Source organism: Mirounga leonina, unplaced genomic scaffold (genome assembly GCF_011800145.1).
Source record: "Mirounga leonina isolate KUSES-001 unplaced genomic scaffold, KU_Mleo_1.0 Mir_82, whole genome shotgun sequence".
Classification (NCBI taxonomy): Eukaryota; Metazoa; Chordata; class Mammalia; order Carnivora; family Phocidae; genus Mirounga; species Mirounga leonina.
In genome coordinates, this window is record NW_023270825.1 from 32076528 (window position 1) to 32098269 (window position 21742).

The 21742-nt window shown below is 43.3% G+C and overlaps 1 protein-coding gene across 5 annotated transcripts in view; it reads right to left on the bottom strand.

Moving 5' to 3' along the window:
* The window catches only part of RAD51B (RAD51 paralog B), a 561756-nt gene that overhangs the window by 89402 nt on the left and 450612 nt on the right, over positions 1-21742 (bottom strand). For 2 of the 5 annotated variants that reach the window (XR_004677087.1, XR_004677088.1), the window contains exon 9: positions 5629-5857. The exons of the other annotated variants lie outside the window; for them this stretch is intronic. The gene's annotated coding sequence lies outside the window, so the exon portion shown is untranslated. The remainder of the gene's footprint in view (positions 1-5628; positions 5858-21742) is intronic. 5 annotated transcript variants of the gene reach the window in all.

Genomic DNA, 21742 nt, shown 5'->3' on the forward strand with positions numbered 1-21742 from the left:
CTGAGTTGCCCCAAAATTCCAAAGCCAAGCAGCTAACACTTTTTTCCCATCAAAAGGGTAGCACACCAGTTTCACATTTTACCCAAGAAAGAACAATGGTATGACCAGAAGAGAACCTTAGAAAATATAGCAATATGTTGTGGATCACCAATACTACTTCCTGAGTTCTAATTTTCCTAGGGAGGCTTTCCATAATCCAACTCAGTGGCCTCAATCTGTGCAAGAGCTGGCATGCTGAAGCACAACATGCCAAACCTGATACAATGCCAAGAAAATCCTGATGGTGGTTTCCTAAATGAGTTTCTAACTTTCACAAATAGCCAAAACCATTGGCACTAAGCTATTTGCCTTAAGTGACTTTTATTTTTAGATGAAAAGTCAACAAACACACGAACAATCTGGGGACTCAAGCAATGAGCCCAATGGGTGATATCAATATGGAGTCATGTCTCAGGTCCCAAGAGGGATGAATCACCAGCCTCCACAGGACAAGCCAGAGCTGACTGCAGGGAGGAGAGCTGGGTATTGGCTAAACTGTACGGCCAAGGGATGTAGGAGGCTGTTGCTTTTTGTGGTCACCATTTTGTTGCACACGGAGAGAAAAAAATACAATAAAACTAAAAAAAGAGAAGAACAGATTCCACAGACACCCCGAAAATGAGCCACAAAATCCTTACGTGATTTTGCAGTCACCCTTCAGATGTTTGCAATCTATTTCATTTAGCCTCCTTCAGACTTTCCCTTCTAATTCTTAGACTGCACATCTCTCTTATAAAGTCACTGCTCTTTTTCCTTTCTTTATGTAGCAGCAGGATGTTCCCTACTTTGGGAAATAGGCATGGCTTTCTTGTCTTAGGACTCTAAGTGATTTATCTCATTCACCACTTTGGCGGTGAAGTAAAGACCCTAAAGCAGCAGCCTTGATAACAGATATGCAGCACACGTACTGCCCCTCCCACCCCCACATGGAGCCCAGGGGAGCTGCTGCTAGACAGTTACAATACAGCAGCCCAAGCCACCAGTGTTGACCATCTGGAGTAGAATGGAAGATGGAACCTATTTGCCGCTTCCAGCTAGAAGCATCCAGATATTATGGAAAGAAGGAGGAAGAGGAGGAGGAGGAAACACACCTCTATAGGAAGAAAAACATGATCAGTGACAAAACCAAAACAAATAGGAGAGAATTCAAATGTCTGCCTTTACTCTTGTAGGTGGACATAAGTCTGAAGATTTAGCTCTGGTGGGAAAGAGAATGCCCAAGAGGGAGGGCATGGGCTTTGTCTCATACTGGTTGTCCTGGGATTCTGAGGAATTTACTTAACTTCTCTGAGGCTGTTTACTCACTTGTGACTATGCAGGTAAAATAGCTACTTTACAGGTTTCTGTAAAAATTGCAAGAGAAAAATGAAAATAAATACTTGGGGCATGATTAAAGATAACTCCTTTCCTGATTAGCTATCTGGTGTTCTAGTTCTTAGAAGCAACTCTACCCAGCTTTAGTAATATTTTTTAGTGAAAAAACACTACCTTTAAATTGAATCAGTGATAGATAAATAGTAGAATTCTGCAAACGCTTTTTGGCATCCAGACAGATCAATAGCCATTAAGATAAGAATCAATTCTAGAATGTTCCCCCATGAGCTCTTCTTTTCTATGTGGTTGCCAGAGGTCTCAGAATATTCATACTTTTAAAGATACATTTCAAAACAATGCATTTTTCAGAAGTTTTCCTTTGCTTTTCCTTTTCTACCCAACTTGTGACCCCAGCAGTTGCCTCCATCACTAAAAATATAACTTCTTCAGGACCCAACAGAAACACCTCTTGATCCCTCTCCTCCAAGAGAAGATGACAATTTTGGCCTGCATCTTTTATCTGGGTCATACTGATCACAAACAGCCTTTCTGAGTAACCTTTTTCAGTCCTGAGTCCTCTGCCTAAAATACTCTTCTCCATTTTTCTGCCTCATGGATTAACCTCTTGTCACCTCCATTAGCCTTCTCTGGACTTCCCCATTCCTAAGAAGTAATGGCTCCCTTCTCATGCATTCCTTCAATCCTTATAAGCCTGAATTTCAAATATCTGTTCATGGATCTTACTCTACTTTATGTGTTTTTTTTTTTTAATTTTTATTTTCAAGTCTGGTATATAGTAGGTATTAAATAAATATCAAGTAAGCAAATTAATGAATAAACTAATTCTTAAAAGTTCTCAGCTTTTCAAATGACCCCTTACAACTCACGCATAAGGATATAGGTCTGTGGTGAGTCTTGGGGTCCTCCAAATCAGCTATAAAAAATCGGAAGATGGTGAGCTTTCTGTTTCATAGATACCATTTAATTTAGTCTAGATAATAAAACCATTACCAAGGAAATGAGTATCAAGCACAATTTGAAAAATATTATTGGCATCATCTTTTAGTTCCAACAATACAACTCATGAACGGTTTTATTAAGTGGCCATTTTGTAAAGGCTTTTAGGTTGCTCATCACACTGGACCAGACACAATTAAAAGGATTCCACAGCAGTCTGCAGTCCCTTCCTGCATTTTATAAAGAGCACTTCAAAATGCTCTGGAAAAATCTGTTTTTATGTCCTAAAGCTCCTGAGAGTGAAATGTTACAGTTGGAAGCCGCCTGAAGCTCATTTATACACTGAAGTTATTAATCCCCTTCTTATATGTTTGATATAAGCCTAGGGCACTTGGGAGAGTGATCCAATTACCCAATTCAGAGAACTGCCCTTTTCTTTCAACCAAGTTCAGAGCTCTGAAATTTTGTTCCACCAATGACTTTTTGTTTCAGTCAAACAAGGTCACAGAAGAGGCCAATATCTGCCAAGGCCAACAGGGGTTTCATTTACATGCCCACTAATGCGAGCAACATAAGAACCTCTTGAGAGCATTCAACTAGGGTGTGGGACAACAGCCTGTTATTTACTTACCAGCTCCCAAAGCTACCACAGGCAGTTTCTTGCTATTCAACATTTTTGGTTACCATTTTGAACTTAATCAAACTCATCTTCCATGCATCTGGAAGAGGCAGTGGAATTTGCCAGTAGGCAAGGAACCTCTAGGGATATGTTTGGATGAGCCCTGAGGGACGGCAGCTCCACCAGGCACAATCTGCATTTCCTTAGAGTCAAACATTTCCAAAGGTGGCCTGTTCATGACTGTAGATCAGCAGTTTTCTTTTACTGTTCATCTTCTGCCACAGACCTATATTAGTGATTTTTATTTGTTTATATTTGTTGTTTCCTTTATAATAAATATTAAAACATGAGTCGGTCTACTTTAGCTAAGACTGGAACACTTCCAGCATGGCCAGAGAGAAGATGGTCTGGCCAATGTCCTCTCACTGTCAGAAACACAGCCTATCTGTTGGAATGGACTGTGGTGTGTTTGTTGTTTGAAGCTAATGAACAATTGAGAATAAGCATTTAGCAGATGGTCCAGAGAAATAAGGCAAGATGTCAATCTATGTACCAAAATTTCCAGGACTCCCACTTTAGAATTTGTGAACAATTCAAACGACACTAAGGTTGTTAAGAGAAAAGTTCATCTTAGGAATGTTTATTAAATTCAAGGATAAGTAGTTATCAAAAAAATATGTTTCTTCAATTTACCAAAGAGTGATACCAGTCTTTGAACTGTTCTGTGTTTGCAATACAGCAATCAACAGAAACATCTGGAAAACTCTCCTTCCTGCCTGAGTATTTCACAAATGTATTAAAATTATCACTGGAAAAAAGTCAGGAAATGAAAAGGGAAGGGAAAAAATATTATATTCTTCCAGTGGCCCAATCATAAAGCCAATACTTTTTGCATCTGATATGTCAAAGAGGTGACAAAATTTTATAAACAGTTGGAGATATGACTGATAAAAAGCAAAGGAAGAAAAGATAGCTTAAAAGTAGAATTTAGGCAGTCATACAGTTCCTGATACATACTGCTCAGATGAGAGAGTATCCTGTTTTGGGAACGAGAGGAAAGAATTCATAGATCATACTTATTAGTTAACGATCTGGTCAACGAAAGGCCCCGGGTTTTAATCTCAAGCCTTGAAATTCATCATGTGGTTTGGGAAAGGCTTATTCTGCCACCTAACCTCAGGTTCTCCAGATGAAATATGTACATTGTCTGAGACAGCATGAGCAGTGCGACCAAGGTGTGGGTAGACATCATCTCACATCTTTCCTCATTAAACAGCTAAACTGGACACAAAACCTGACTCCGATAGTCCATATTTCATTCGCAGGCCTTTGCCTTCCTTTGTAGTCCCCTGAAGCTCTGGCATTAAAGCTGACGGTCTGTTCTGAGGCAACCCACAAAGTACTCTTTCCTCCCACCTCATTTTCACTTGGCTGTGAATTCCAGCCCTGGGTATCCAGTCCCAAGCACGATCTTCGGGCCCAGGATAGGATGAGAAAAGTGCCGGGTTACTAAATCCCTGGTGCACTCACCCCAGAGCGGCCTCCCCACAGCTGAGGGAAGTCAGATGCCAACATGCAGACAGAGGCATCCCTCTGCCCCAACACCTGCCAATTCCTGCCTAAAACTATCCAAAGAACGCTGGGGTCTAGGGAGCATGAGTGGGAAAAGGGTAACTGGCAGAAGGGAAAACACGATCCTGGTCTCAAAGCAGCAATAAAAATAAAATTAAACCCTCCCCCCCCCACACAAGATTCTTTATGTCTTCAATTGGAGCTGCCTGAGTACTTCACACTGGAACTACGTGCAAAAGGATTTTCTGCACAAACAAACCACACACACAACAGACCTTACTGCTCCCTTGAAGGGGCTTATTTAAGGCCAAACAAGGCCTCCCATCATTCCTGGGAGAGATCATTGTCCCCCTTGTTGCCACAGCGCCCTGTGAGGCTGTGGGAAACAAATGACCTCAGAAGCACTGCAGTGTGTGTCACTGCAAAAGAAAAGAGAAGCGAGGGGGCCGGGGGAGAGAGGGGGGCTGCTGGCGAGCGGAGCCCTCCGGGGGGGGGGCGCCGCCGCCCTCCAATGGTATCCCCCCAGGCACAGCAGGAAGGAGGCGCGCGGGCCCCAGGAGTCTCCAGCCAGCCAGTAACGGGATTAAGCTCCCATTCCCCAGAAGCAAAGCGTCTTTCTGGACGTCCTGCTGCTCGTCCTGATCAAGCTGGCCTCTAATTGGCCCTCCTCACAAAGTGCCCAGTGACTGCTAGTGTCTCACTTTGTTTAATGGGTGTCTTGAGTCAAGACGGGGCCCTCCGGAGGCCCATGCGGGGCGAGTGGTGGCGGAGGGAGGGGACAGGGGAGCGCCAGGCGGGGGAGTGGGCTAGCCGGGGCGGGGGCAAGGGACAAACGAAGGGGGTGCGGTCCAGAGAGGGGGCAGCTGGAGGCAGGGGGAGGAGAAGGAGTCAGGAGCGCGGGATGGTGAAGCCGAGCTGGAGTAGGTACTGAGCAGACCTTTCCTCTGCCACACACTGTGCTTGGGCACTGGAGACAGAAGCCGCGCATCCCCGCTCTCACTCAGGGCGCGTGCGGGCGTGCAAACAAGTGCGTGCGTGCAAACAAGTGCGTGCGTGCAAACAAGCCGGCAGCCCGCCGGCGCGGGCTTTTCCCAGCAGAGCTCACCCTAACACAGCATCGATTTGACCTCTTCTTCCACGAGCTCTGTCAGTTCAAGCGATGTCCGTCTCACGTGTGGGCACGCAGAAGCATGACAGTGAAGGGCAGGCTCGGAGTCTTCGTAAGACGGCACCTCTACCTTCCGCACACACTGAGACCTCACGCACAGAGACATCACACAGAGACAATTCACACCGCCACCGCCACCAGTCTCCGTTTCGGGGGCTCCCTGGTAGGTGACAAGGCTGCTGGAAACACTGAGATAGAGCATCACGTTTACCATTCAGAGATGACACCTGCTCTGCTCCCCTGCTCCTAGCCCTCCGACCTGAACCACAGAGCTCTGTGAGCCACAGGGTGCCAAGCAAAACGGCAAGGGGAGCAGAGCACAGCATGCGGGAGTGGGAGCCGGCGCCCCTGAAGGTGGTCCATCTCCACACTGGGGAGCATGTAGAAAATGGATAAATAGAATTAAAATAAAATATGATAGAGTAACACATATACACACATAACTGTATCATAAAGTTTATGTATGAAATTCCTTTTATAGATGTGTGCATTTCCTAAGCAAATATGGAATGTGTGGCTGTATACATTTCTTTTTACTGACTGTTTAATCACCTATGTTCATTCACCAAATATTTGCTCAGTGCATAGTACCTATTTTTTAAAAAGGGCTGCAAATATTGAGTTTATCTCTAGGCTTTGTTTTGGTCTCTATAAAGATGAAGGCATGGTATTTTGCAGTCTCAAGGGTAATGAGACCGGTAGGGGTGGCTGAATATGAAAAACAATTTTGTACCAAAAACCTTTCCTCACAAAACAGCCTCAACTGTGGTAATTCAGGTTTTTGCAGCAGCCTGGCACCTGGGAAATGCTGGTTTGGCGAAGCTGGGTTTGGTGCACAGAGGTCCTGCCCATTTTGAGTTGTTGCCCAAGAATGCGGACGTCTCTGGGTTGCCCTCCCTCCTCCTGGCGGTGCCTGGGGACGTGCAAGAGCACCAGAGGGCTTTCACAGATACACTCAGTCCCCTGAAAATACAAATGACAGATAAGAATGAGAAGGGTTTGGTATAGTACTTTTCTATTAGGTTTCCATTAGGCCCTAGGCTTAGTATTTTTCAGAGTGGGATGATTATGAAAGAGCTCCAGGACCAGAAGCTGGGACCCAAGCTCCCCAAATTAACCTCTCTGTTGTCTCCACCACCCTACCTGGGAAATGAGGCTGGTGATGGTACCCACATAATCAGACTGTTGTGAGAATTATAATTATGTTATAAGAATATGGTCAAGGGGCGCCTGGGTGGCTCAGTTGGTCTGACTCTTGATTTCGGCTCAGGTCGTGATCTCAGAGTTGTGAGATCGAGCCCGGCGTTGGGCTCCATGCTGGGCGTGGAGCCTGCTTAAGATTCTCTCTCCTAAATGAAATAAAACGAATAAAATGAAACCAGAGAGGGAGACAAACCATAACATAGTCAATCTCAGGAAACAAACTGAGGGTTGCTGGAGTGAGGGGGGTGCGGAGAGGGATGGGGTGGCTGGGTGATGGACATTGGGAGGGGATGTGCTATGGTGAGCACTGAATTGTGTAAGACTGATGAATCACAGACCTGTACCCCTGAAACAAATAATACATTATATGTTAATTAAAAAAAAAAGATTCTCTTTTTTTTTTTTGCTTCTCCCACAAAAAATATTAAGAATATGAGTCAACACATGAAAAATTCCTATAACAGTGCTTGGCATATAGTTATTAAATATTAGTTGTTGTAGCAATTATTAATCTTAATGTATTTCCCTAGTCTCACCCCCTTTTAGGAATTTTAGTACCCCATTCAAGGATTAATAAACATGACGAGAGCTAACATTTACATTTTTGGGGAACTCACTACATACCAGGCACTAGGGGTCATTTATATGTATTATATGTATTTAATTCTTATTCCGTGAGGGAAGTTTGCAGGCATTGTCTTATGGCCTCTGACAGAGGCCCTGTATTAGCTTGACCCATATTGATATGGCTGATCTTCAACTGTTCTGGATCTATAAAAACAGTGACTTCATTTAATTTACCCTAATTTATTTAGGGTGACTGAAAAGAGATCAGGGAAATAAAGGCTAGTTCGAGGAAAGTAGACATGTGAGACAAGGAGGCTACCCTTTGCTCCATCCCCAGCCCTGGAGCTATAACATGATGAGAAGGTATGGTTCCTAGAGGGAAACCAGGAGACAGGATGATATCAGGTATAGAAGGAGAGCGACTAAGGGTCTAGGGAACCCAGCTAAAGGACCAAGCATAAAAGCCATCAGAAAGACTTCCCCAGGCTCAGAAAACAATTTCAGGGCCATTCATTCAATCCAGAGATATTTCCTGAGCATCTAAGGAGAGACCAGGAAATAGAGTGGAAATGAGTAAGATCTGCATTCCAACTTTGGTCCGGTCATTTGCTAGCTGTATGACGCTGGCTGAGTTTCTTAACTCCTAAGCCTCAATTTCCTCATCTTCGAGCTGGAGATGATACCACCTATGATGTAGGATAACTGGGAGGATTAGGGATAATACATGAGAGAAACACATGGGACAGTGCCTAGCACGTGGCATGTGCCCCATAGAGCATATTACCATTATTACTGTTACTCCTGCCACTGCGGATACTAAGGTCCCCACTCTCACCGCCCTCCAGGCATTGTGTTACACACCCAAGGTTGCTCCCTGCTCTCAGGGATGTCAGCCATGGAAGGGAAGCCTCAGCGCATTTAGGACAGCCTTATATGGCCAGAGGACTTCAGCAGGGAAGGGTGTAAAGAAAGCATTCCAGGAGAGGGAGTGGCACCTGCAATGTAGAGAAGCCCAACAGGCAGGCCCCTGAGCTGGGGGCCGGGAAGCAGCTGAGTTTAAGAGTGTGTTTGGGGCGGCAGGGGGGGGGGGGATGAAGAAGGAGACAAGGCCCCCGAAAGGCAGCTGGGCCACTGGATGGAGAAGAATGAGTAAGAGCATTTTCACCTCTACCTTCACCAGGAAGTCAAGAACGAGGAAGATGAGATGAATTTTAGGAGATTCCTCTTTTAACTGCTGAAGAATTTGGGGGGGATTGTTTGTTTGTTGTTCAAGACCAAGGAGCCCAGCCCAGGCTGCCCAGCATTCCCCAGCAGCCTATAAACACAGAGAAAGGTAAAAAGTAAACAACTAAAAAGTACCCAGGCCAAAGGCAAACTGTGGGTTTTTTTTTTTTTCTTTCTCCTTCCAGTCTCTGAAAGGACCCGTCCCTACTGTCTCTATTTCAAACAAAAAGAACAGACAGTTCCAGCTTCTAAATATTGGCAGAGATGAACAACCACTCTTTTTAGAGAAATAAAAAACACACCACCCACCACCCACAACTTTCAGCAACATTTTTGCCAGCAGCATTCAAAATGATTCCCTTGAGTTAGCCAAGAGGAGCCCTCAAAAGGTGAAAAACCACGCAGATCCGCATGGCTTCTGCAGGAGGTCATTGCCAGGCTCTGCTGCGAGGCTCCTGCCCAGCCCCCCTGTGCTTCCAGGCAGCAGCTGTTGGTGTTCACCACTCAGCACCCAGAAGCAAGGACAGAGGGGGTTTCGTCTTCATTCTCCCCAGTGATTGCCATGCACAACCACCACCCCCCCGGAACCGTCCCCCAAAACAACAAAACATGCTGCCTTCCCGTGAGCTAAAAGGAATCCAATCACCCAGAAAGGGAGATTTTATGAGCTTTCGGGGGGCCCTGGGCAGATGGAAGGGATTAAAGCGAGGTGTGCTTTATGTCTTTTGTAGTTTACTCTCCCGCTGCCCCATGGAGTAGCCAATTCCCCACCCTCAGACAGGTCTGCTTATTCCTGTTGGTGACTTCTCTTTTTCTTCTCTGCCCCCATGGTTTTTTGTGAGTTGGAGAGAGGATTCAGTAAAACTTCCACTTCAGACGCATCATAAAACTCAGAGGCTGGCTGATGGCAGCTTCCAGCAGGTGGGGTACTCCTGACTGGCAGCTCCTCTGCAGAGGTTTCCAAGAATTCGGGCACTGCTTGCTAGGACCGCAGCAGAGGGGCACAGCCCAGGGACACCTTCTCTAGAATTCTAGAATCGGCGTCTCCAATTAGCGTTGTGAATGTCTTCTTTTGTTTAGGATACTCAAATGTCACGGTATAGTAAGTCATAGAATATTCTTAAAATATCTTTCTAATGGTTTTAATTTTTTTCTTTACTATAGGCTTTCATATCTTGCAATCTACCTGACAAATAATTTATAGTCCGGGCCCTGCATTCCATGGACCAACCAGACCAGAACACTCCCAGAGTTTTCAGATGGCACTAAGCAAGTAAGTCACAATAGGAAAAATACAAACAGCAACAAACATACAAAAGATGCTCAATCTCTCTAGCAATCAAAGGAAAGCAAATGTAATCAACTATAAGATATCATTTTCTTTCTTTTTTTTTTTTTTTTAAAGATTTTATTTATTTATTTGAGACAGAGAGAATGAGAGACAGAGAGCATGAGAGGGAGGAGGGTCAGAGGGAGAAGCAGACTCCCTGCCGAGCAGGGAGCCCAATGCGGGACTCGATCCCGGGACTCCAGGATCGTGACCTGAGCCGAAGGCAGTCGCTTAACCAACTGAGCCACCCAGGCGCCCAGATATCATTTTCATATAAGAGGTTCACAAAGACTGAAAACAAATGTAACCCCCCAGTGTAGGTATGCAAACTGATACCTTCCTGACAGGTAGCTGGCGGTACATATAAAAACAGAAACATGCCCATCAATATCATTGCAGGAATGTATCTTAAGGAGATAGACAAGTTTGGAAATCTGTATGTAAAAGGATAGTCATTACAATGTTTTTTATGATAGTAAAAAATAGAAAAAACCCTCAGTAACCAACAATTGGGAAATGCAGAGCTATTTAATGGACTGTCATATGTAGCTACTCTAACAATGTCGTTCTTTATATGAACATTCAGCTGACTCTGGGGATATTACTCAGTAGGATTGGTATTAATGTTTTCTTTACACAATACAAAGAGTTAAACAAACAAACAAAAAATTGTGTCTCCAAACACCAGGCAAAAGAAGAAGTGGGATGTAAAAACATATTTGAACGAGGATCACCAAAACAGGAATGCCGGCTCTACTATTCCTGAGTGGGATCCCCTTGGCGGCAGCCTGCACCCCTCCAGTGATGAGACAGAGTCCTCTTCCCTGTACATCACGGTCCCCCCTGCAGCCAGAGAGTTCACAGCCTTCACTGGAATTTTTCCTAAATGCTGAAAGGTACTCAGATACTACTCTCATACTGGGATTATCTTCTCCTTTTACAGAAAGGGAAACTGAGTCACTCGGAGACCAAAAGGCTTACACAAAGGCATTTCAGACCTCAGAACCTGAAATGGGACTCTGAATTCAAAATTCAGTCTTGAGTTCACCATTGAGTTGTCTTTTTCTCACACAAATCATAGGTGATTCCAGAGGCTAGCCTGCAAGTTCCCAAGGGTTGGCCTGACTTACCTTCCCCACCAGACAGCAGAAGGTTTGGGGGCTTTTAAACTTCCAAGGGCCCAGTTAAAATCATTATTAGAATATGCAAAAGTTCTTATAATAGGCACACTACATCTACTGTACCACAAACAGTAGTGACTATGGCTCCTTTTTCTAAGTTCTTCACTACTTTCCAAGTCATCTCTTTGTCAAGAAAACATTACCATTATAGTCAACACTTGTAAAGTTTTTTGTGTCATGGAAGTGGTGATGAGAAAGGATCACATACTTGTTTTTTGTTTAACTTCACAGGTGGTTCTTATATTGTGTACACGTGATTGAAGTACATCCCTTAGAGACCCGTGGGCTTGGGTTACCCCACATGGTTACACCAGTTGGGTGGCCTGAGCTTCCCAGAAACCTATTATTAGAAACATAGCTATGTGGACACAGGGAAAGTCTTCCTGAACCATTCCCCCAAAGTGGCAGCTTTTCAGAAAAATTTTAAGTGAAATGTTGACAGTTCTGTGCTCTGTTCCTCCTGCTCCAACAACCAGACAACAGTGGCCAAGGCCCATGCCCCTCAACACCCCGCTCTCTGTTCTGTTATAACCTGGCTCCACCTCTGCTTCCAAATTTTTATCCTCTCTGCTGTTGACCCCATGGTTGCCTGGAAACCCACCTTTCTCAACCCTGGTCTTTGATCTCATCTTGCCCAAGTGCCAAGGAAGCTACTCAGGTTCATATGATCTCACTAGACTATGGTGATCTCAATCTTTTGTGAACCTACCACTACCATCAATTCATCACTTTATCTTTCTCTATGGGCTTAAATAGGGTGACCATAATTTATCCCCTATATTTTTTAGAGGTAAAGGAGGTGCTACTGGCAATTATGCCAAAGACATTAGGCATAAACCAGAACAGGCCTCAGAAATTGGGATATGTGTTCATCCTAGATCTCAGGAAAACAACACAAAATAAGGAGAGGTTAGGGAAGAGGCCAGATGGAGTTGTTTTGTTCTCAACCCACTTTCTGACATTGCTAGTAATTAAAAACCTTAGAAACATCCAGAGTTGTGTGCTTGCTTTAGGAACTAGAAAGATGAGAAAAGTTTTTATGACAATACTTTGTAGGCTAAGCATGGGGAAAGAAATAGCACCATCAGATTCCTACCTGCTGACAGTAAAAGCAAAGGTCACAGGCAGGCCAATCCTTGGGGTCCTCAGAAAGGATAAAAAGGAGTGAATGGGTTCAGGTGCAGACCTAGAAGAGCCTCAGAGAGCTTGCACTGCTAGGGGTCCCAGAAACCCCTGAAGACCACCCCCCTCCGAAACCAGTAAGCCCCTCCCAATCACAACAAGGTAGGCAGTCCTGTCTCTCAGTGCCTGGTGAGAGGGATGGGAAGAGAGTGGAGAGGAGTCCCCAGGCCCATTCCCAAGGCAGCAGTGAGGGAAAGCTGTTCTGGTAATCCAATGTCCTTTTGAACTTAATGCCCCTTAGAAAGGGCCCTGGTCAATTAGGATCAGTTGGAGTCTCTGGTGGCATCAGCCTAGGAACCTAGGTACTTCTTTGGAAAGGAGTGTTCTACACTCCAAACAACCATCTTCGTTGGAAGGTTTTAGGAGAGGTATCTCCATGTGGGCAAGGGAGTGGCCTGGTCATTTCCCAGGTACTTGTTAGCTTTTAGAACGTGTCCATATGAGGCATGAGGAATAGCCACAGGACAAATAATTTGCTTTGGCATCCTCCCAAGTGATAATGAATAGTTACAGAAATACAGCATCACATAGCTGTTTAGGCCCTCTTCTTCTTCTTCTTCTTTTTTTTTTTTAAAGATTTTATTTATTTATTCGACAGAGAGAGACACAGTGAGAGAGGGGACATAAGCAGGGGCAGAGGGAGAGGGAGAACCGGACTCTCCGCTGAGCAAGGAGCCCGATGTGGGACTCGATCCCAGGACCCTGGGATCATGACCTGAGCCGAAGGCAGACGCTTAACGACTGAGCCACCCAGGCACCCTAGGCCCTCTTCTTATTCTATGTTCTCTCTTCACCCAATCTCATCCCCTGACTCATTCTATCGCTCATTCATTCAACTAACATTTATTCATCCACACTCAGGGTTTGAATCCCATCTACAGGGAGATGACTCTGAAATGTGTATCTCCAGCCCAGACCCCTATATCTTCCTGGTATATCTTCTCAGTGTCTTAAAGGCACCTCAAACTCAACAAAGTCCAAGACCAAGCTCATATTCAGCCCTTGAATTCATTCCTTTCACTTCCTCGCCGCCACCATTACCCCAGGGCAAACAACCCGAATATGCCATCTGGAAAATCTCATCTGCTTCCCACTGGGACTTCCTGGGTGTCCCCCCAACCCCATGCCTCTAATTCTTTTTTCTGCAGCCAGAGCGACCTTTCCAAAAAGCAAATCTCACACTTCAACCCACTATTTGCTTGAAACAAGTCAATGGTTTCCCTTTACTCATAGAATGAGGACCAATTCCCTATCCTGGTGTGCTTCCTAACTCTCCAGACAGCTGCACCTAAGATGGCACATATCCTCACTTTCAGAGTGTCTCATATGGGCAGTGTGCACTCTGACCTGTTTTCATGCAATGCTGTCCCCTAACCCACACCTACTTACCCCTCTAGCCACAGGACATCTCCCCAGCAAAGTCCTGGGAAGTATGTAAAATTCTCCTGTAATGCTCTCTCTTAGCCAAAGCACACTCACCTTTGAGGTAAGGATCACAGCTGTAATCTGTCATTTACTTTGGGCTTCTTTGATTCATGGCTGTCTCCTCCTTTAGACTGTAAGCTTTGTGTGGACAGTGGCCGTGTCTGTGTGGTTTACCACAGGTGTTCATTAAATAATTATTGAATAAAGAAAAGAGGGAAGGAAGAAGGCAGGGGGAGGGTATATTCCCATGCTCCCTCCACATTCTGAACTTTCCTACTTTTGGAATTTTGTTTATGCTGTTCTCTCAGTCTAACAGATTCTCCTTCCTCCTGCTAGTCAAATCCCTCATTCCCACCCAAAGCCCAGTTTCAATGTCTCCATTCTGTATCTGCCCTTCATTTCTGGCATTCTTTGAATCTGGGCTTGATTAGGGTGATTCATATACACGGTCACCTTTTGAGAAGGTCCACATTTCATTTGTCTCTCTCTCCCATCCCACCCTACCCCCCCACAATCAACCTCTGGACTTCAACAGGCTTACTGAAAAGAGCTGAATTCAGCTAAGGCACCATTAATAAGGTTGGAGCCACAACGAGAAGATTTCTTTATTCTAGAGTTAGGAGATGCCATAGTCCATCGTCACCCTACTGCCCAGTACCATCCTACTCAAGACTTGATGGAAGCTATGCTGGCAGCTCTGCTAGAGTTAGAAAAAAAAATTTTTTTTTTTTTTTTTTTAACTAGGCTTCATATCCAGCATGGAGCCCAGTGTGGGTCTTGAACTCACAACCCTGAAATCAAGACCTGAGCTGAGATCAAGAGTTGGACGTTTGACTGACTGAGCCACCCAGGAGCCCGTCTGCTAGATTTTTTTTTTAAAAAAGAAGCCAAACAGATGCGATTTCTATCTTCTAATATCCCACTATCTAAAATGGAGGATCATAATAAGCCAAATACTTAAATGTCAGCATTAGGGTATGTGTGTTTAGTGGGTTTGATGAAGGGAGGTGGAGGGAGTTAGCTACCCTGGGGCAACCATCACCTCCCCTTCACTCCACCAGGGAAACTGTCTATCCTCACATAATTCTATTTACTTAACATGAGCCTAAAGAAAACTTGTTTTACTTTATCCATCTGTCTCATGGTTGCCACAATATAATTTTCAAATGAAATTTCTAAATGCAGACCACACACGCTATTTCAGTGGACCTAACCCTGATTTATGCTGAAGCTGGGGGAAGGGAGATACTCTGAAGAAAGGTGCTTAGCCAGCAGTTTCCTGATGGCCAGCCGTTGCTTGCTCTGCTATAGCAGCATGCAGATGTCGTTTAGTGTCTCAGTTACTTCTGGATTTGGCCCATTCAAGAGTTATATCATCTATGCTCTACCAAGTAGGCATGAAAGTCAAAACTGTGATTCCTAAGACAACCATGGTGATAGAATATAAATTAAAAGGCCCTTGCTTGCTTAGCCTTCATCTGAAAACATCAGAATGCAATTTGTTGGACAGATTCTATAATCTGCAGATGAAGGCAGTTATAGGGCTCAAGTTTATCCAGCGTTAACAAGCCCTAATAGTCTAGTTCAGCTCAGACATAACAAACGGAAATGGCTTTAAATTATCCTTCCCTAGAGACATGATTTCATAAGAGAACAAACTCTATATGCGCACAGAGAGATTTCCAATGTAAACATGTGGTGGAAGCTAAAAGCTGCAGCAGGGTTTCAAGCCTGGATATGCCAACGGGAGGGTATTTGATTTCAAAGACACCGATTTCCTCCCAGTGCAATAGCATGCATGCTTTTTTTGCTGACTACACTTTGAACTGCAGAATACACACAAGCTTGCATATATGTGTAATTTTATAGTTTTCTTTCTAGCTAGGATATTAATAGATTTTAGCCTTTTCCCTGCACAAGTATGGCTGGGATATAGATGCTTAGGGATAGAGTTCCTCATGGAAAACACAAGGCTCACTCATCACCTGGGCTGTCTGAAATATAGACTGGCCTCTGACGCTTTGGGAAATGCAAGGTGAGCAACCTGGCACTTCCATGTTCAAGCAGGACATCGATCCAGCCCCCTCTGAATATGAAAAAGTGAGGAAAGGAGAATTCCCTTGCACTACACAAAGGGCAGAACACCCTAGCTTGTTCCTTTGGGGCTAGTCCAGTCTAAAAAGCCTAAGACCAAGACTTGACAATGACAATCATCTAATGTCCATTTGACCTACAGGCCAGATGAAGTCAGCCTCCTGTTCTTTGAATGGCCCATGAGGTAAGAAGTTTTTGCATTTTTAAATAATGGGGAGAAAAGGCAAAAAAAAAAAATTTGTGACATGAAAATTATATGAAATTCAAATTTCAGTGTTCATAAAGTTTTGTTTTGTTTTTTTTTAGATTTTTATTTATTTATTTGCGAGAGAGAGAATGAGAGACAGAGAGCATGAGAGGGAGGAGGGTCAGAGGGAGAAGCAGACTCCTCGCCGAGCAGGGAGCCCGATGCGGGACTCGATCCCGGGACTCCAGGATCATGACCTGAGCCGAAGGCAGTCGCTTAAGCAACTGAGCCACCCAGGCGCCCCATAAAGTTTTATTGGAACACAGCCACACTCCTTTGTTCATGTACTGTCTACGGCGGTTTTCACACTACAGGGGCAGCGTAGCTACAACAAACACCATATGACCTGCGATGCAAAACTGAAAATATTTATTATCTGGCCCTTTACAGAAAATGTTCGTGGGTCCCGGATCTAAACTATGAAACAAAGGCAATGTGAATCTTCAATTTTTTTGGTTTGTTTTTAAATAAACCTATGCATTATGCCTAGGAACTCACAAGTAAGTTAGATATTCTCTGTGTTTATATGAGAATCCACTTATCCAAAGTTGAAAGCCTTTGTACAGTCTTCCCGCAACCACTAAGTCATGTGTGAATCATTTAGGCCTGAGATCACAAAGTCAAATAGATTTAAGAGCTGGGCAGAAACCACAAGCAAGAAATCTGAATTTTTATTAAAAATTTCCTGAATTTGAAAATGTCATATGACTCTGACCCAGTGGGAACCAACCTGCACTCTCTGATTTAGACCATGAGCATACCCTGGACTCTTCATTTTTTAGCCACTATAAACTGTAAGGAAATTGTGCTTTGCAGAGTATCTTCTATTTTTATATAATCAAAAAATAAAAGTAGCCTACATTTATCATCAGAACCCAACACATAAGGTCTACTCGTTTTAGTGATGTTAATCACTTTGGACTGTAAACTCTTCGGACTGTCCTTCTTGCTTAACTCGTCAGTGCCCTTCTACAGCACAGGCCAGGCTAGGGCCACCTAGTAAATACTGGCTGACTCTGCCAGCAGTCCTCGCTTCTTAACTTCTCTCTTGCCCTGTTGGTTTTCGCAGCCTGGGTGGGATACTGAGCAAGTTCTTTTATTTCATCTCTGCTCTGGGGAGATGAGTAGTTAAACTACTCCAGAAAGAAGAGGCTCTCTAAAGCTTCAAAGTCCACTCTCAATCCATACAGATATCCTCTACTTGGGCTCCCATGCAATCCTACCGTGTGCATGTTTATAAGATAGAGGCCCAGAGTGACCAACAGTCCTCTCAACCCTGCAAGGAACAGAGGCTGCTAACATCAGTAGTGGAAATTACTGTAAAGCAGAGCCTGCTCCTGTTCCCAAGCCTGCTTCTTAAGGCCAAATCTTTGCAACACTGAGCGCCCGCCCATTCTGTGGGAGTAGCTAATTCTACATCCTCAAAGTTGTAGGAAGTAGAGGAATACTGCTAACAAAAATGCCTACGCTGCTGTTCATTCACATGTATAAACACACATTTAGTCAACAAACATCTCTGGGATGGTCCTTGAGTGTCAGGTACCATGTTATGTGTCAGAGACAATGGAAGGAGCAGGACTTGGGCTTGGTGCCCAGGACCTTTCCGTCTACTGGAGGCAAACAGTGTTGCAAACAATTCATAAAAGAAAGAAAGAAAGAAAGAAAGAAAGAAAGAAAGAAAGAAAGAAAGAAAGAAAGAAAGGAAGGAAGGAAGGAAGGAAGGAAGGAAGGAAGGAAGGAAGAAAGGAAGAAAGGAAGAAAGGAAGAAAGGAAGAAAGGAAGAAAGGAAGAAAGAAAGAAAGAAAGAAAGAAAAAAAGAAATGTGTTGAGAACAACAAGGCACAGAAGTGCACACAAAGAAGAGACCGCTTGCTTCTTCCTAAAGGTGAGTTGTCAAAAAAGGCTTCAGAGAGGAGGGGCACTCTGGTTGAGTCTTGACAGCTGAGTCAGTTTTGGGGGAGGCTAGAAGGCACAAATTATAGGCAGAAGAGCAGCAATGCAACCCCAAAATGTGAAATAGCCTAGCCCCTAAGAGGTACTCTGAGTACTTCACAATGACTCTAGTGTGTGTGTTTGGGGGAGGAGGTGGGTAATGGAGAAATGAGGCCGAGAGAGAAAACATTCAAGGAGATATGGCTGGAGAACTCGCAGCTGCCAGACCCTTGAGGTCCCTGTATGTATGCTAAGGAGTTTGGACTTAATCCTAGAGGCAGTAAAAAGACCCTGAGGGATTTCAAATACAACAGTAACACAATCACGCTGTTGCATTGGAAAGAACACTTTGGCCACAGTACAGAAGAGGGAATAAGAACTACAGAATGGCGGGGCGGGGGGGGGGGGGGTGCTGGACCAGTCCAGGTGAGAGAAAATTCAAGGTATGAACTTAGACACTGGATGTATGGCTGGATATGTGAGGTACTGAGGAGAGAAATTTTGATCATGGAATAGATGTTGGGGGGAAGGGACAGCAGAGAGGAAAGGAAATCTACATTGATTCCTAGGATTGGGGTTTAGTGACGGGGTAACTGGTGAAGCTATTCATCATGAGAAGGGGTAGAGGAGGAGGAATAAGATCTTTTTTTGCTGAAAAACAACAAAAGGCATCAGTGACTTTCTGATTATAATCTAGGCTAGGAAACCATATCAAATGAAGTTGTGCTTCAGGGTGTCTCAGAAAATTCTTTTTCTGTCCTTGCGGCTTTTGAATGTCATGGATTAGATTACCATGGTGAAGATGAAGCCATCTTAAATCTGTTTTGGAAAAAGATAGGATATAAATAAAGAACACATAAAAAGCCAAGATATTTAGTTTTTAGATCCATTCTCTACACATATTCAAAGACAAATACAGGATCTTTCTAAACATTTTTTGTGAGGATTGAGGGGACCATTAAGTTATACACCTTTCCCACCTGAATTCTGAACCCATCAAAAGAAACAGAGGAAGTAGAAGATACGGCTTGGGAGCACGCAAGAGTGGGCTCCCCCCGAACTAAATTAGGGAGTGGCCCCAATGCCTCTGTGGCTGGTGGAGCACCATACCTTCCTTAAGTTCCTTCCTTATTCCAGACTCACCAGTCAAATGAACCATTCCACTTCCCTTGAGAAGGAGTGATGAGGAAGCAGAGAAGCCAAGAGCTGCTTAGGGAAAACCCTTCCTCGTGGAGATTAAGGCCTTTCCCTAAAGCCCTTGCCTAGTAAACTTTTAAAAATTATTCTTTTCCTAACGTAAGCAGCGCATATGTTTCAGTAAGCATCAAGTGGCTTCTGTGTCCCAGGCACCGGATGAGGCACTGAAGATAAAGAAAGACAAAGTTCTGTCTTCAAATGTTCACACCCTATTTCAGGAAGCTAGATCTGTAGAAGGAAGATAACCAAGGGACAGAGAAAAGAGGCAAGCAAGCAAAATATTTGGAAGCAAGGAGGAAGTCACAATTAGTTGTAACTCCAGGGATGAGAGAATATTAAAAAGCACCTTGAATTTTTTCTTTCACTACATACAATATTGGAAGCTGTCATTTCATTTTCGTTCCTGAAGGCTTTTCTTTTCTTTTCCTTTTTTTTTTTTTTTTTGCCAAGGATGTGAAAGTGTCTGACATGCAGTTGTGTAATGTATGGGTGGACAGCTGTTCTTTCTGCCTACTCAACACCCCATCCCCCTTTTCTGGTAACAAAAGGCTTCCTTTCCTTTGGAGAACTGTCCCAGCCCCACCTTTGGGGCCCCTATCTTTCTGCCACAGGGGTATGCAAGTAATCCAGTGGGTCAGATGGATTCTTTAGGGGTACTGACTTAAAGGCAGAAAGAAAAAGGACCCCATGCCTTTTGAGATCCTAAGTGATGAGGACTAGGGAAGCCACTTTGTCACCATGTGGCAGAACCTGCTAAGATTAAAACTAACAGGAGGAAAGCAGAGCAGAGAGATAGAAACAGCACTAGAAACAATGATACACTGTTGGAAACCCAGTTAGATCCACCCCCTAGACTTCTCAATTACCTTAATCAAGAAATTCCATTGGACTGGTTACCTGCACCGAAGACCCTAGATAATACAATACTTATCAATACAATACTTATCATAAGCTTACAAATTACTTGGATTACTTACAGATTGCTTCTATTGTATCTTGGACCTAAAATATTCAAGTTGAGACTTCCACAAAACTTTATGAAGATGCTTACTGCTTTAATGCTTTAAGATATGTCCTAGGAATTGACAATTAATTCTATAAATGATAGTGCCATTTTATGATGAAGCTACTCTAATATGATATCATTTATCAACTATCACTTTTAGTTTTTATTTTTCCAATTATATCATACTTATAGCTCAACCTTTACTAATATATGTTTCTATGATTTATTTTAATCCATTGTACCTTTTTTTATTACAGTTTACTAAAATATAGTCACCTTAGTTCTTGCTGCCCTTTTAAAGAGACAAAATTCATTTTCAATTCTAACTTAGTCATAAACAGTGTGCTTTATCTTAATATTCTCTCTGCCCAATCCATCTTAGGGGCATCTGCAAGGTTAAGACATCATCCATAAGTGGAAATTGTTGTTTTTCACCTTCTCTGAAGGTGAAAATACCAGCAAAATTAGAATTTTAAATAGCAGGAATGACTGACCCTCTGTTTACACAGCAGTAAAATAAAGACAGTGAACCCTATTTTCCTCTTCTTGCCCTATAAAAATGAAAAGGACAAGTTAGAACACGTAGCTATCTCTGAACACCAAAGGTGGTGGTGTTACCTATCACTTTTGTATTTTATTTCCTACCAAATTCTGATCTCTTAGAGAGTCAAGTATCATGGATGTCTTTGGCCATCCCAGATAATGTAAGATGGTGGCAAGATGATAAAGAGAGGAAAGAATGAAAGCTTTTCTACTTTCCTTGGTAACTCATTCCAATGTTTCAAAACACCTGGAAGTTATTTCTAATAAATACTTCTAAGTAAACATATTGGTAAAATACTATCGAATACTAGCCTTGTGCCAATCCTAAAGCATTTCCTCTTTTTTTTAACCCTTTTGTAGACAAAGGTAAGGCAGAAGACTTTCCTATAAAAGATCATTATAAAGTCACATCTCAGCATTGTCTGTGATAAACCACCTCAATTCCTTTAAACATTCTTTATTTTGGTGATTAAAATTCTATGCCCTGCTTCTCCCTCTCCCACTCCCCCTGCTTGTGTTCCCTCTCTCGCTGTCAAGTAAATAAATAGAATCTTAAAAAAAAAAGATATATCACTTGCAAATATCTTTTTTAAAAAAATTATATGCATCATAGAATATGACTATGCGATTATACCGCTATCGTACTCAACTACTTTTCAACTTTTACTACTTGGGAGAAGCAGATTTGCCAAGGCTCTAATTTTCTCAACATTCAAACTGATGCATATTTATAAGAGGGAGAACTAAACACAGAGGACCGTATATTCAGTGTTTGGCTTAGTGGCATCTGTAAGGTTAAATCATCCTAATATATGGACATTGTTGCTTCTCACTTTCCTTAAATGTGAAAATTTTGGCAATGAGGCTGAAATCAGAAATAAAGTTATTTGGCATAGATGCCAGGGTAGGATGGAGAATAAGAATACTGAAAATATAGAGAAA